Raw genomic sequence first — 15,651 nt, 5'->3', positions numbered from 1 at the left:
AAATATTGTTTGCCATAAAATTAAACAACATTTTTCCTTTGACAACAAATTTTATACAATGAGTATTTATGAATTTCCTCTCACCCGGTACTGGTATTTCAAAAATATCTCTTCATTATATTATAAACGCTTGTCAAGGCATAAACTAAATATATAATGAAATTCTATCGGTAATGTTATTAAAATTCACGGCGTAAAATTATGATTATTATTTGTATAATACTATTCGTATAATTTTGTAGAAAAAATATTTCAAAAAAAAAAAAAAAAATTAATAAATAATTCGAAAAATATTAAAATTAAGAAAATCGAATTTTGTTATTATATTTTTTTTTATTTAAAAAGTAATTTTTTATGAAAAAATTAAAAAACTATATGAATAATATTATATGCATATTTTTCATTAAAGTTAAAAAGCAAATATCACTTTTCCTTTGATATTTCAACATCTCATAACTAAAATCGCAAACGTCATATTAAGGTATATTAATTTTCTGATTCTAGAATTTTAACACTAATGAATACCCTCATTTGTCAAATATAAATGAATAATTTAACTTCTTTAATTTAAAATTTTTAATTTTAAACAATATTCATTTAATACAGAAATAAAATTGTAATTTTACAGAAATTAAATTTTTTAACAAACGCGGATTGTTAATAAATTGAAAAAAAATTATTCGAGTCAAATAATCGTAATTTACTATTATCAAATATATATATATATATATATATATATTTATCAAATAATTTTTATTTATATTAAATAATTTTTATATCAAATAATTTTTAATTCAATCAAATAAATTGTATTTATAAACTAATATAATTTCTTTATTTCAAAGATAAAAAAATTGAATTAATTCAAATAAAAATTATTTGTTTCAAAGAAATATTTATTTGTTAATAATCAAGTAATTGTGATTATTTGAATCAAATAAATTTTATTTCAAAATTTCGTTTGTTGTTATACAACAAAAGTTTTTGTTTGTCTAACAAATTCGAAATTGAGAAAATGTATTTTCACGACAAACGTTTTAATTTTAAATTAACAATCCGATTATAAAATTTAATAATTCCTTCTCCATATTTTATATTAATTACATGAGAATTATTTATACATAAGCACGTTTTTAATAACAAAAAAGTTAAAATTAGAAAAAAAATTAATTTTTTTTTTTGGACAGATGCGGTAAATGAATTTTGTTTTGTTCTTGCGGTAAATATAATATAACAAGTTTACAAATGTTTTTTAACCCCCTTACTCCTACTCTCTATCTTTTTCTCTCTCACTCTCTCACCTATATAACAGCAATTTTCCACGGAAGCTTTCTCATATAGTGAACCGAACCTTTCCAGTTTAAAAAGAGCCAGCAACCAACTTTTTAGTTCTTGGTGGGTACAACTTTTGTAATTCGGTGTTTTCAAAGTAATTTCTTCTAACGGGAACTTTGGTATAAGGGAGATTGCATTCCCGCAAGATGCCTACATATTTCACGGGTAAATGAGAGTAGGTCTTGATCACCCCAACAATATTACAAACGATAAGGGATTTCAACGCGACTTTTGTGTTATATAAAAAGCAAAAAAAAACTCCCATTATCATATATACCGTCGATTCAGAATTATTTTACAGTTTTAAAAAAAATCTTATTTAAGTGAATACGTATTTTTGTACGTATGTTTATATAAAAAATATATTATTTTCATAAACTTTTGCAATATATGAACTAATTAAACGAATAATAATTAGTTGAAAAAAATAAAAATGGAAAAAAATGTTTATAATTAGTAAAATTTGAAATAAGATATGTATAAGATTTGTGGGATGTAATAATTGTAACTTCTAACATTATCTTATTATACCTCTGGACAGCTTTTAGTGGTATACTGTTTAGTAGCACATTGTTAACATGTGATGCTTTGTTTCAAAACAACCAACTCAGATTGGATATGTCGAGAAGCAGCTAATGAAGGTGCTTTGTTTCAAAACAGAGTTGGAACAAGACTAGAAATGATCTTACTCTCGGAAAACATCAAACTAATGATACCTTGATTCATTATTTACTTCTCTAAACATTCCCTTAGTATTTTTTCCACTTCTCTCAATCTATTGTATAAATAAATAAATATAAAAAAAAAAATTACGTTTCGTATCTAGACAATAGTTTTACTAATTATAAATTTATTTCCTATTTTAACCTAAAATTATTTTTATTTATTTATAAAAAAAATAACCTTTACTAATCCTAAAAGCACACTCAAATAAAATATAGAAAAAAAAAAATAAAATTCCATATTTTATTTATATGAAATATTTTCTCTGACTGAAATTTAGTTTTACTAATAATAGTTATAAATTCAAAAAAAAACCGGGACTTGAAAAATTTATATGTTTTTAAAAATAAAATTTAACAAAAAAAAAAGTCTTATGTACAATAAAGAACGGATTTCTTCACACGAAAATTTTAATTTGTGACAGACGGTTAAAACACAATTTCTTCGAGCAGAAAACCACTAGAAAAGTCCAATTCCTATCTCTCTATATATATATTGTGCGCATAAGAAGAAAAACAAAAAAAGAAAACATTGAAGAGAAAATTTTGCTTTTTGCAAATATATATATATATATACCCAAGCTCAATTTTCCATTTCGATGAACGTCACCCTTACATATACTGCGATGGTGGAATATTCATTTGTATATAAATATATATAAAAAAAAAATTTCAAAGGTCGCACGAAAAGCCGTTAATAAATCTTGCAATGTAGTTAACTTTCGTTTCAAAATAACCCCCCTCCCATCCCCTTACATACGCTATATGTGAGAGCGAAAAGTTTTCCTATAATGATAAAATTAAAAAAAAAATCTAAAATTTCAAATAAATATTTCATTTGTAATTATTTATTTATATTACCAAAACAATCAAATATCTACAATAAAATATTTTTCTTAATTAAAAAATATTCATAAAATATGAATCAATACGGTACGTACAAAAATACTTTGTCATAAAAATCTTTTGCCTCCAAACTATTATTCTCTATATTTTTTTTCTTTTTCGGAAATATTGATTTTGCATTCCTTTATTATTATTATTAACGAGATTTTATTTTATAGGATAGTAAAAAATGTTTTGATATTCATATTTGAATCAAACTAAAAAAAAAAACTGTTTTCAAAAGAGAATATATAATTTCTATTTTTTTTAAAATTCTTTCGGTATAGTATTTTTTTATTATTATTATTTATAAGTTTGTAATATGCGAGAAGATTTATATAATTGTCTTTCTTTATCGCATGTATGACATTTCTAGTTGGATAAAAATGCAAAAATTTAAACAGACACTCTGGTTTCTTGTGAATAAAAATTTGTTTTCTGTCTGCGCAAAATTTGTGTCGTGCATTTTTTTTTTTTTTTTTTTTTTTTTGAAGAGTACATTTTTCCGCCATGCTCTATGTTGATTCATTTCTTTTTTAGAAAGAAAAAAAAAGCCCACATTTATATGCTTACTTTAACCCGCAAAAAAAAATATAAATATACATGTAATAGTGTATACAAAAATTAATCTCATATTCGTAAATTATTCAATTTTACTTTTTACAAGAAATTATATGAAACTAAATTTACTGGAAATAAAAATCACAATCTCTCCCTCTAAGTAAACTAAAGAAAAAAGCAAATTAAAAATATGAGACTTTTATAATCCAATTTTTATAGAGGGTGGAAAAATGTAATTTTCTTTTTTTTACAACGTTACACTAATTTGATATGCAGAGAAAAAATATGCAATATATTTAAAAATAAATTAACTTTTTTTTTAAAATTAATATCAAAATATAAAAATTAGGTAATTTTTTTGTCTGATTCAAATATAATAGAAAAAAAATCGATTTTATTTAGAAATTTTTTTCTCGTAGATATTTGATATGTTTGGTTTCAAGTGGGAACATCAATATATAGTCAGACAGTTGTAATTATTCTAGCGTCAACTTGCGAGGGAAAACCGTGTGAATAAGTAGAAAAGTCCGTGCATTGTCAGACAAGTTTTCACAAGTAGAAAATAAACTCCATTAAAAGTTTTGACGAATTTTTATACTATATATACTAACGCGTAAAAAAACTATAATAAAAAAAACTATAATAATAACGAATAGTGAAAAAAATTTATTTAATTCAAATAATCAATTAACTTGATTATTATCAAATAAATATTTATACTTGAATCAAATATAAATTTTAATTGAATTAAGTAATTTTTTTGAGTATTATTATTATTATTATTATTATTATTATTAAATTTTTTAGAGAAAAAATATGTTTGTCTCTCAGAGGAGCAAAATAAATATTTATTAGTTACAAATAAATTTTATTTGGTACAAATAAAAATTTTCCTCAAGCCGCAAATAAAACTTTATTTTTGTGGCGTACACAATTTTTATTTTGTAACAAACATTTTTATATATAAATATTTAAAACAAATAAATATTTATATAGTTCTGGGAGAAATATATTTTTATTTAATTGAACTATATATATATACATTTTGGTTCCAATAAAAAATTTCCCTGTATATGTATATATGTATGAAATAATTGTCAAAGAATCATTGTCGATTTTAAAGAAAACTACACTTTTCTCTTTCCACGCAATATATTTTTATAGAGTTGTCGTAAAACTTTCAAATCGCCTCTCAATTCCACATGGAATTTGGCGGCTTTTCAAATAGTTTTTGACATCAATTTACATACCATGTTTTTTTTTTGAAAAAAAAAGAGAAACAAAATCCTCTTGATGATGAAAATTGTTTTCTTTTTTTTTATTTAAAAAAAAACAGATATTTAAAAATTTTTCTTTTAGAAAATTTATTATATATGAAAATAAAAAAAAATATGATAAACTATAAAATTTTGATTTTGCAAAGTTTCATATATAAACCTCCCTATATATGAAATTTGATTTTCCTATATAACTTTCCGCGCATTGATCGTCTATTCAAAGTCCGTTGGGGATAATGTTCGTGAAAGCGATTCATTGAAAATTGCTTAATACTCAGAAAGCGATGAAAACTACAAGTTTGACGGTGAAATGAAAAATGGTGTGTCCGCATTGTTACCTAGTATAGTGCGGAGTATGGCAGATTTATGAGAAAAAACTCGACAAATACTATCTGTGTATGAAGTGACGTAAAGTGATTTTTAATTGCCTAGTAACGAAATCCCATAAACAAACGCGACAAAAAAAAAATACGCGCGACAAATATATAGAATTTTGAATTTTAATTTCACATTTCTTTTTTAATTCTCCTTTTTTTAAAAATATTTCTACTTCCTCTCAAATTGAGAGTTCTTTTAATTATCAAAAAATAAAATTTAAAAAAAAGAATAAAAATTCTCAAAAAAAAAAACGTACACTGAAAACAAAATTATTTGATTCAAATAATTAGTTGACTATTATCAAATAAATTGTTTACTTGAAACAAAAACAAAATCAAATAAAAATTATTTGGTTCAAGGAAATATATTTATTTGATAATAGTTAAGTAATTATTTGAATCAAATAAATTTTTTTAGTTTCTAAAAGAAATTCACATATAAATCATGGACTGATTTTACTACTACTTGCATATATCTTTATTAATGTATTTTCTGAAGGAAAAACTTTTTTAATTTGTTATTCAAATTTGACTTTGCACAGTTACTGGGAAATATATATATATATATTCCTTTGGACAAAACTTTGTACACACATCCTCCTCGTCGAATTAGAAACCCTCGTTAGTATATAGCATAGAGTTCTCTACGAATCAAGGAAAGAACGAACGTCTCTCTAGGTCTTGCCCATATATAGTATAGTACAGCGAGGAGAAAATGAAAATAAATGGACGTTCTGTTTATATATATTGAACAAGATTAACCAAAGGAACGTGAATAACAATAAATAACCACTTTACTTGATTTCCCAACACTTTTTAGATACAATTTTCCCTACGACGTAAACATGAAACATATATATATATATATATATATATATATATATATATATATATATACATCTATATGAAACAAGCTATGTAAGGATATGAGCATCAGCCTCGAAATCTCTATTCAACCAAGATGAAACATTCCTCCTTTATCTATTACGTGTTTAACATCACCAAACCCGATTTTATTGGAAATCTATTTCGTAAAATTTTCCCCCTTACATATAAATTCTAAAGAAATAAGTCACCATTCTTTTTTTTTTTTTTGCTTTCATTAAAAAAAAATTAAGAAAATCTTTCAAAATTAGTGAAAAAAATTATTTGATTCAAATAATCAGTTCAAAATATCAAATAAACATTTACTTGAATCAAATAATATTTTATTTAAATATAATAAACTGTATTTAAACCAATAATTTTATTTGAAACAAATAAAATTTCTTTGGTACAAATAAATAAATAAAAAAAAAAAAATTTAATTGATTCAAATATAATAATTATTTAATATAAATAAATATTTATTTGATACTAGTAAAGTAGCCGATTATTTGAATCAAATAAATTTTTTTTTTCATATTGTATATATTTTTATAATTTATATAATAATAATTTTTATAGTGACTTTTTTTTAATTATTAAATTTCGAATTAAAGTACCGTTTTTTAAGTGCGTGGAGATAAAAAGGAGAAAGAGAGGAGAAAAAGGAAGTTTTAAAAGAAAGAGAAACAGAATTAGAGGAGGGGAACGGGGTGAAGGACATATAGAGAATTATATGAATGTACAGGAGTAGGCGGGAAACTGGAAATTTATTCTGTCATCGTTGGAACTTAGTTAAAGCTTTACTGCACGTATATCACGAAATACAGACATCGTTAGAGGAGTTACTGCGCTTCTTCAATTACAATTTTTCTATCAATTGATTTCTCTTATTTATATGCTCATAGCGCTCACTTCAAATATAAGAAAAATTCATCTAACGTTCTCCGCAAATATATATATATATATATATTCCATTAGAACCAATTTTTTTAAAAAATATATTTAATAATAATATAATAATAAATAATAATAATAAGCAAATTAATAAATTTAATAAATTAAAAAATAATTTATAGAAATTTTTTAATAAAAATTGTTATTATTATTATTAATTTATGTAATTAATTCTTATTATTAAAAAATTATTTATATTTATATTATTTATATAATTTACAAAAAATGAGTTATAGAAATATATGTATGTATAGAAGAATTTATGTTTAGTTTATTTTTTGATGGAATAAAAAAGCTGTAGGGTTTTCTTTTTTCTTTTTAATATTTTGTTACGAACGTATTTGAGGTATTAAAAGTTGTGTCGATTTTCATTTCAACCAACGCCTGTGCAGTGTGAAAACAATAAAAATATACACATATTACCACAACATACACACATATATTCTACCTGGTGTAAACAAAATCTATCTATAAAAAAAAGTATTCACTTCAAAATTCATTCATCAAACAAATTTTTGCGGTAAGAAATTTTTTTTTCACATTTACAGAAAATATAATTACCGCAAATTGAATTAAATGCTATCTACAATATAAAAAAAATATTTCATTTAAATAATCGATTATTAGAATCAAATAAATTTTATTTTTTCAGTGTATTATACTGATTTTCATATATAAATAATAATTATAATAATAAAAGTTCTGAATCAGAATATAATAAAAAGTATTGAATTATTTTTCTGTAATGCTGAACAAGTGTAAATTAGATATATATATATATGTAAGAAAATTGAAAAGAATTATTCAGAAGGCAAAACTTTTAATGATATAAAAACTAAACTCTCCAGAAGAAAATAGGCATTAAAACTTTTGTATAACTTCTTTTTCAATCCTTAGTAATATATTTTTCTATTCCCCCCCCCCCCCTCCACGGTATATAACTACGTAATACAGCTTATATTTTAGTTGGAATAAATTGTCATATTTTTTTTTCTTTTTATAATGAACGCAAGTTCTTTTCTATTTTTAAATTATTATTTATTCTACAAGGTTTTTTTTTAAATTGTCTATTAATTAATTTATTTAATAAGTTCTATATTTATAGTTTAATTTCTGAGTAATTTCATATATATATATATATATATATATATATATATATATATATATATATATATATATATATATATATTTGTTTTGAGAATTATATAAACGAAATATTAAAATCTTTTTCTGCAAATATGATAATCTCTCTCAAGAAAATTCGTGAGAATTAATAGACTATCTAAAATGGATTATCACCCCTTGGTTTATAGTTGAATGCATGATTTCCATGAATTTGATGACTATTGCAGTTTAGGACTAGTGAACTTAATGTCCTTCGAGGATCCTGGTTATGTGTGATTACTATTAATTTAATGACTCTCCAGATTTGCTTTGCATAGTGTTAGGGACATACTCATTTTGCTCGAAATACACACACATTTATTTAATTTTTTCCGCATGAATTAAAAAAGAAAAATTTCACGGAAAATTATAGTTTTTTTTTTTAATTCCAATCAGATTTAAATTATTTCAAAATTTTTATTAAAATTTAATTTTTCTAAAATTTTAATTATAATTTAATTTATTTATATAAATTGAATACAATAAAATTTCTATAGAGTGATATTAGAATTTATTATTATTATTATTATTTATTTTTATTCTATTTCTCTTAATGTTTATTAAAATTTTTTAAATTTTAGGTAATTATTTATTAAAATTTCATTTTCTAATTTAAATATTAATATCTAGGTATATAAAAATATTATCGTGTTTATAAAATTTTTAAAAATTGTAGTTGTTTATTAAAATTTTAATTAAAATTTAATTTTCTAATTTAAATATTAATATCTATAGAAAATATAATCGTGTTTATTATAATTTTCTGTGATTTCAATGTTCCTCAGCCTGAGCATATATATATATATATATATAAACCATTGTTTTACGGGCTTAAATTCATTTTAAATTAATTGGATTGCTCGTCTGACCATTCACGGGCTTTTTCCCTTATTCACGTTCCTTTCATTATACGTCTGCATTTCTAAAGTCTGACCATATTCTGAGCTTACTACTTACTCGTGATATTTACCTTTCTATGCCTGCATGTCTGATTAAACTCGCGCATTTCTACTTATATATATATATATATATATATATATTCGCAGAACTCTAATACACGTCTATTAAACTTTTATCTCTATGTATGCAAATGTCGACGACGTTATATTGACTTTTTCACTTTATATTGATATTATATTTATCTCATTCAAAATTTTAAAAGCGGGAAAATAAAAAATTTTATTTAAACTCCTAAAAATGCCGTTATTTTTGAAAATACTATAATAATATTTTATTTTTATAATTTTATATTCAAAATAAATTTAAAAAAATTATAAATAAAGGTAAAATATATAGAAAAGAATATATATTTAATAAAAAAGGGTGCTTTTATTTTTTGAACACGTGGCTGTATTTTATCAATAAATGTCTGAGTGGATATTGACATTTCCACTTATTCTTAGTAAAAATGTGCTTGTGCCTCTAAGTCGATTGTCTGACCACATATGGACTTTTCTACTAGCGTCTTCCTAATCTTATTTATTGTGCTCCATTTTCCTATACGTATGTTTTTTCCCCTTTTTTATTCGCATACCCTTCCACCTCCAAAACATTATTTATATACGTATATTTCACCATAAATATTTTACACTCTAAATCGCATTTTTTTTTTGTGAAATATAAAACAATATAAATAATTCAAAATTGTATTATATATATTAAACAGATAAATTTAATTAATTGTATATATGCATCATGTAATATAAATTTATATTCGATTAAATATAAAATTTATATGATATTTATTCCACGTACTTTTCTGCGATTATTCGCGTATTATATAATTCTTTTATTGATGGATCGACATTTATGTCCCAACGCCCGTATAACGGCATTAACTATACTTGTCAACATCTTTCATTTCCTATTACGTCTGACCACAATCGGGATTTTCTACTTGATTAAATTCCTACATCACTTCTCTTTCTCCCCCCCCCCTCTCTCTCTCTCTCTCTCTTTCTCTCACTATGGATTTGTGCAGCTTTTATATATATGTGAATAAAACACGCAAATAAAAATATGAATAAGTGAAAAATAAGAAATAAATATAAAAGAATATCTGAGTGAAAGGAAACAATAAATATAAAAGAAAACACGAGTGGAAAACTAAATATAAGAAGCGAAAAAAAAAGGAAAACAAAATTTGAATAAAATAAAGATAAAATGTCAAATATAAAAAAAAATCCTATTAAATAACAAAATAAACAATACTATAAAATAACAAAAATAAATAAATAATCCTATAAAATGATAATAGAATAAAATAATCATAAAAGAAGATATATTTTTTTAAACTCGATTTTCCACCTTCAATTTATAGAAAAGTAGGGGGAAAAAAAAAATCTATATAAAATGGTAGAGGAAACGATGACAAATATACGGGATGTTACAAATCTTTAAGAAGATCGTACCAAAAAAAAGGGGAAAAAAAATTTCCACTAAATTTTATACCTTCAATCTGAAGTCCAAGGAAGTAAGTGAAACTCAAATCACAAGTCGAAGATGTTTTTTTTTACCTCCTCTTCACTTCACATACACACACACAGACATATACAAAAAAAAGCTAGGTTAACTTTTGCTGCGTCTCGTCTTATATACTTTTCCGGTTTCAATTGCAGCCGTTGCACCATGTAGCTACTTCATAAAATTTCTTCCCTTGCTACGGGACGAAAAAAAAAACATATACCTCTTTTTTAAATGAAAAAAATGATGCGCTTCAAATAGCGCAGGTCAATACATCACTTACAACCTGCGACTGAAAGACAAGTTTTTCAAAAAATGAAAAACAAGAAGAATTTAACGAAAACTTTTTTATACCCAAAAAAAAGAAGAAGGAGAAGGTTTTATATAATTTGATAAAAATGATGGATTGTTATAAATTGCGAGTTTTTTTTTTTTTTTTTAGATAAAAGCACAAACAAAATTTGTCCATAGATTTCGAATCGGAAAAATCTATCACTTTCACTCTGACATGATTATATCAGAGTAGAAAAGCCAGACGAATATAAAAATAAATAACAAGTCTCTATTATATTCAAATAAAAATTTAATAATTTTTATTTAAATATTTATCAAAATAATAAATATTATTTCAAATATATTTAATTGAAATGATAATTGTTTTATATAGTGATAATATTTAAAAATAAAAATAGAAAAAATTTGCCCAATCAAATGAGACTATTAACATATTATTATATTGAAAATTAAATGAATGCAGGTGTAAATGTATGATAAGTGGTTTTATATTCACGACACAGATGGCTTTAATCGCCTTGGGAGAAAATAGGAAACCTAGCGGAGAAATCGATAGATTATCGAATTTATATAAACCTATACACACACACACACACACACACATATTATCAATAAAAATAAAATTTGAAAAGGAATAGACGCGAGTGTAAATATTTGATAAGTAAAAATATATCATTGTTTCGTCAGACACATATATATCGAAAGCTTTAATCGACGAATTGGAAATAATATATAAAATACATATGCAGAAAAGTCATATATGCGTTATCAAATCTTCACAGATTCATCGAATAAACAAATATAAGAGCGAGAATATTTTCCAAAACATAACCTATTTTGTCACTCTCAAATAATAAAAAAAAAAAATTTTAATCAACAATTAATTGTATCAAATTATTATTTATGTGAATTAAATGGTTAAATACTTTAATTATTTAATTTAGATTAATAATTATATTAATCAAAAATTACTAAAAACTTAAAAAAAAAATTTACAACCGTAAATAAAAGGGAAAATCAACTAATTTTGTTTTAAAAAAAAAATAAAAAAGAAATAACATTTGCATTCAAATTCAGGAATGTTCTGTTAGAGTTAGATAAAATTCTTGAAATTGTTTTCAAATAAATAGATAACTGTTCATTCCAACGAATTGCCTTTGGCTAAAACCGATCATATTTTAACCACAATAAGCAACTCATGAATTCAATTTAGTTTCGTACGTCAAAAATAAACACAAACAGAAATGTTTTCTGTCAAATTGACCTAACCTAAAATTTTCTATTTATATAGAAAAGAATTCAACTTACAGTATACACCAACTCCTCTAATTATTATAAACATATTTCCCTTATTTATTTCCTTTGACAAGTTGTGTATAGTTTCTTTCCTTTTCCTTCTTCTCTGAAAAATATCTGTAACAGAATAAATTAATGGAACACTAACAGATATTGAGTATTTTCTACAGATGCTCCAGAACACTCTACACTCCCGGAGCATTTTATTGTCCAATCACCTATTAATTCCATTGGATCCATTCAGTTACAAAATGCTCCAGAGCACTCCCGGAGCATTTGTAGAAAACATCTTATATTATTTGTCAAATATAAACATAAACAATGTAGTAAAATAATTTAAAAATTACTTTTAACAATTAAAACAAAAAATTACTTATATTAACAATTAATTCTGAAAAAAGAAATAAAAAATTTTTAATTGAAAAAATTAAATTATTTTTTTTACAAAGAAAAATATTTTTTCTCCACATTTAATTAATTAGAAAACACTCCTTTAATAAAATAATTTAGAAAAATATAATTACATTAGTAATTATATAGAAATTACGAAAAACTGTTATGCACTGCTGATATAAGTTTTTAATTTTTCTATAATAGTAAAATGTTACTTTGTATTTGCCTAAATTTTGTTTTATAGACAAATATAAACCTTATCAGTTTTAATTTCTAACAAAAAAAAACTAATTTAATTAAAATATGATTACTAACTGGTACAAAGGAATATATAATACTAGCATTATATAGTATTTCTGTAGTAATATAACCTGAAATGCGATTTATTACCTGAAAATATCACATAATGTCTTTTTTAAACAATAATGTTCAGTCCCAACACAAACAAAATCTAAAAAAAAAATATTTTTCAAGCAGCGCAGATCTTATGTCTTGAAGAGTTTACTGCTCACTGAAGTGGTGGGAGAAAACGACCCATATTTATAGACTTGGGTTGGCATCAGGAGCGTCAGCCAATCAACGCTAACCGCAGTGAATGCCCGGTCCAATCGGCGCACGGCAGACCAAGCGGCAGACAGAGCTCGGTGTATAAAATAAAATTTCTCCACCGCGCACGGTCAGTTCCATCTTGGACGTCTTCAAGGCAGGATCTGTGTCGCTTCAACAAATTTTTTTCCAATGATTTTTTTGTATTGCAAGCAATCATTTCCTTCACTTTTTTGCAGTAGAAGAGGAGAATTGAAGAATATTACTAAATAGAGTAAGATGAATAATTTTTTTTATTTTTTTAATTTAAAACATATTATTATATAGGTACTGTGTATAATATAATAAACTTAATTAAATAGGTAAATTAAAATTAGTTTGATTTAGGATTAAGAAATATTGGTTAACTTTAAATGAATACACAATAAAAAATAAATTACTGAGGCTATATATTCCTGCTAGGAATTATCATAGAAGTTTAAAATGATTAAGTGATAAGAAATTATAATTAGATACAACATTAAATTATATTTAATCTTGTTATATCGTTTTTTACTATTCTTTCTCTTGTAGAAAAAAGAACTAGATAAGAAGCTCTTTGATTGGCTGGAAGAAATAATCCAAGCAATCGAAAATCGACTTAACCTGCAGTTAACTTCGCATCACTTGACGACTGGCAGTTACCATTGTATCATTCATGGAAGAAAATATCAACTTGAAATAGTGATTATTAATATATAAAATTCCAATTTTTAACTGTGAAATCATTAAAAATATTCATCATAAATTCTAATGTTTATCAAATACAAAATGGCGGAAGTTTATACAGTTTACTTGAATCTCTCATACGAAAGAAAAACTTCACGAAAAAAATTTTACCTCCATTACATTCTGCGTTGAAGAAAACAAATAAATGCCAACATTTTCTACAATTCTGACTATAATTATTATTGGTGAGTACTAATAATAATACTAATGTTGTCAAAATTTCACTTTTAATAAATAAATAAACTATAGTATATACCCCGTCGTAATAATGATAATAGTTACAATGTTGACAATAATGTCAATGCACGGGATTGCACTTACCGAAACCCAAATCGAATTGTGGTTAGTTTACGGTAGGTTTAGTTAATCGTATAAAGAAAAATAATCAATTTCGGTAAAAAGAAGTAAAGAGTAATAATCTGAATTAAAAGTAAATTCCAACTGTAGACATAACCTAAAAGACTATTATAAAAAAAATTAATTTTTTACTTCAATGTTAAATGCAATACAATAATGTTTCTTGTCATATCACAAAACCCACAATGCTATCATCAAAATTATATTATAATTGTAGAAAAAAAAAATTATCTTTTACTGACAAATTGTGATAATTTTGTCATTTACATTAAAATTATATATTTAATAACTGAATAATTGTGGAATAATTATTGTTGAACGAAATATCATTTTTTTTTTTTTTTGCAGCTGATGGGAATAAATTTCGAATTAAGGAAATTAGAATGTTATTTACCACAAAACATTTTTGGAGGTTAAGAATAATATTTCAAGTATTTTGATGAGTTAGTATTATTATTTTATTACAATTACAAACAATATATAGATACAATGGAAGTTAATAATGTACTTTCAAAATAATATTTCAGTAATAATGGTTATGCTTGCAGGTTTATTGCTTTTGGAGAGTATTAGATGCTTGAAGATTTACATAATCAAAAATTGAATCCAACAAAAAAGGAAATGCCTTGAGGATTGTGAATATTTTTCGGTGAGTTTAAACAATAGAAAATTTATTGCTTCTTTATTTAATTTTTGAATGGGTTGTAATATATATATATATAAAAAAAACTAATAATAGTAAAAATAATACTAACTATAATAATAACAATAATATAATAAAGAGAGTGTATCGCTTCAGAAATAGAGAGTCATGGAGAGTGTTTTACACGTTTTGAGAAAATATAGAAATTGTATTAGACAGAGTATATATATATGTAGAGAGAGGGAGAAAGGAGCAACAACATGAACGCAAGCTCGTTACAAGTGCCTCGTTACTGGCCAAGGGAATTCTCTCTCTCTCTCTCCTCTTTACGAAAGGACATGAACTCAAACTCACACACATCGTCTCCATTTACACTCTTCACACATCTATATACATGAACGGGAAAACTTTACTGGTTTACAACGACCCCTTGAGATCATTTTCATGGGAGCAAATTTCCGGATAACATCCATTTTCACATCTATCGCTTGTCCCCCTATTTGATATTAAAGCAGTGGCTAAATCTAATGGATATATAATGGACGTTTTGAAGGGGGTTGAAGATTCCACCGTACGATATTGCCCTTTCTCTCTCTCTCTCTCTTGCTCTTTCTCTTCAGGTGTGCAACTTCCGTGCGGTATTTGTGATTCAGAGGCATGTGTGCGTGATTGGAGGCAACGTGATTTGAATGTGTGTCGGTGGCGCATTGATGGTGCGCGCTCAATGTGTATGCGGGGGGCGCATAGTC

The 15,651-nt window shown here is 24.3% G+C and overlaps 2 protein-coding genes across 3 annotated transcripts in view; one reads left to right on the top strand and one right to left on the bottom strand.

Annotated features, from left to right (window-relative positions):
- LOC127291147 (lethal(3)malignant brain tumor-like protein 3) overlaps positions 1-13,090 on the bottom strand; it is a 35,099-nt gene extending 22,009 nt beyond the window's left edge. For both annotated transcript variants that reach the window (XM_051320077.1, XM_051320088.1), the window contains exons 1-2: positions 12,979-13,090; positions 12,208-12,312 (exon numbers count right to left, since the gene is read on the bottom strand). The gene's annotated coding sequence lies outside the window, so the exon portion shown is untranslated. The remainder of the gene's footprint in view (positions 1-12,207; positions 12,313-12,978) is intronic.
- Positions 13,091-13,277: 187 nt separating this feature from the next.
- The window catches only part of LOC127291056 (uncharacterized), a 107,499-nt gene continuing 105,125 nt past the window's right edge, over positions 13,278-15,651 (top strand). Inside the window, exons 1-4 of the mRNA XM_051319968.1 lie at positions 13,278-13,408; positions 13,708-14,087; positions 14,608-14,702; positions 14,808-14,908. The gene's annotated coding sequence lies outside the window, so the exon portion shown is untranslated. The remainder of the gene's footprint in view (positions 13,409-13,707; positions 14,088-14,607; positions 14,703-14,807; positions 14,909-15,651) is intronic.

The sequence above is a fragment of the Leptopilina boulardi genome, unplaced genomic scaffold (assembly GCF_019393585.1).
Source record: "Leptopilina boulardi isolate dan_hultmark-lab unplaced genomic scaffold, ZJU_Lbou_2.1 LbouV2_1, whole genome shotgun sequence".
In the NCBI taxonomy this organism is placed as follows: domain Eukaryota; kingdom Metazoa; phylum Arthropoda; class Insecta; order Hymenoptera; family Figitidae; genus Leptopilina; species Leptopilina boulardi.
The sequence above is the reverse complement of the archived record's forward strand: the minus strand, read 5'-3'. Positions and strand labels throughout refer to the sequence as shown.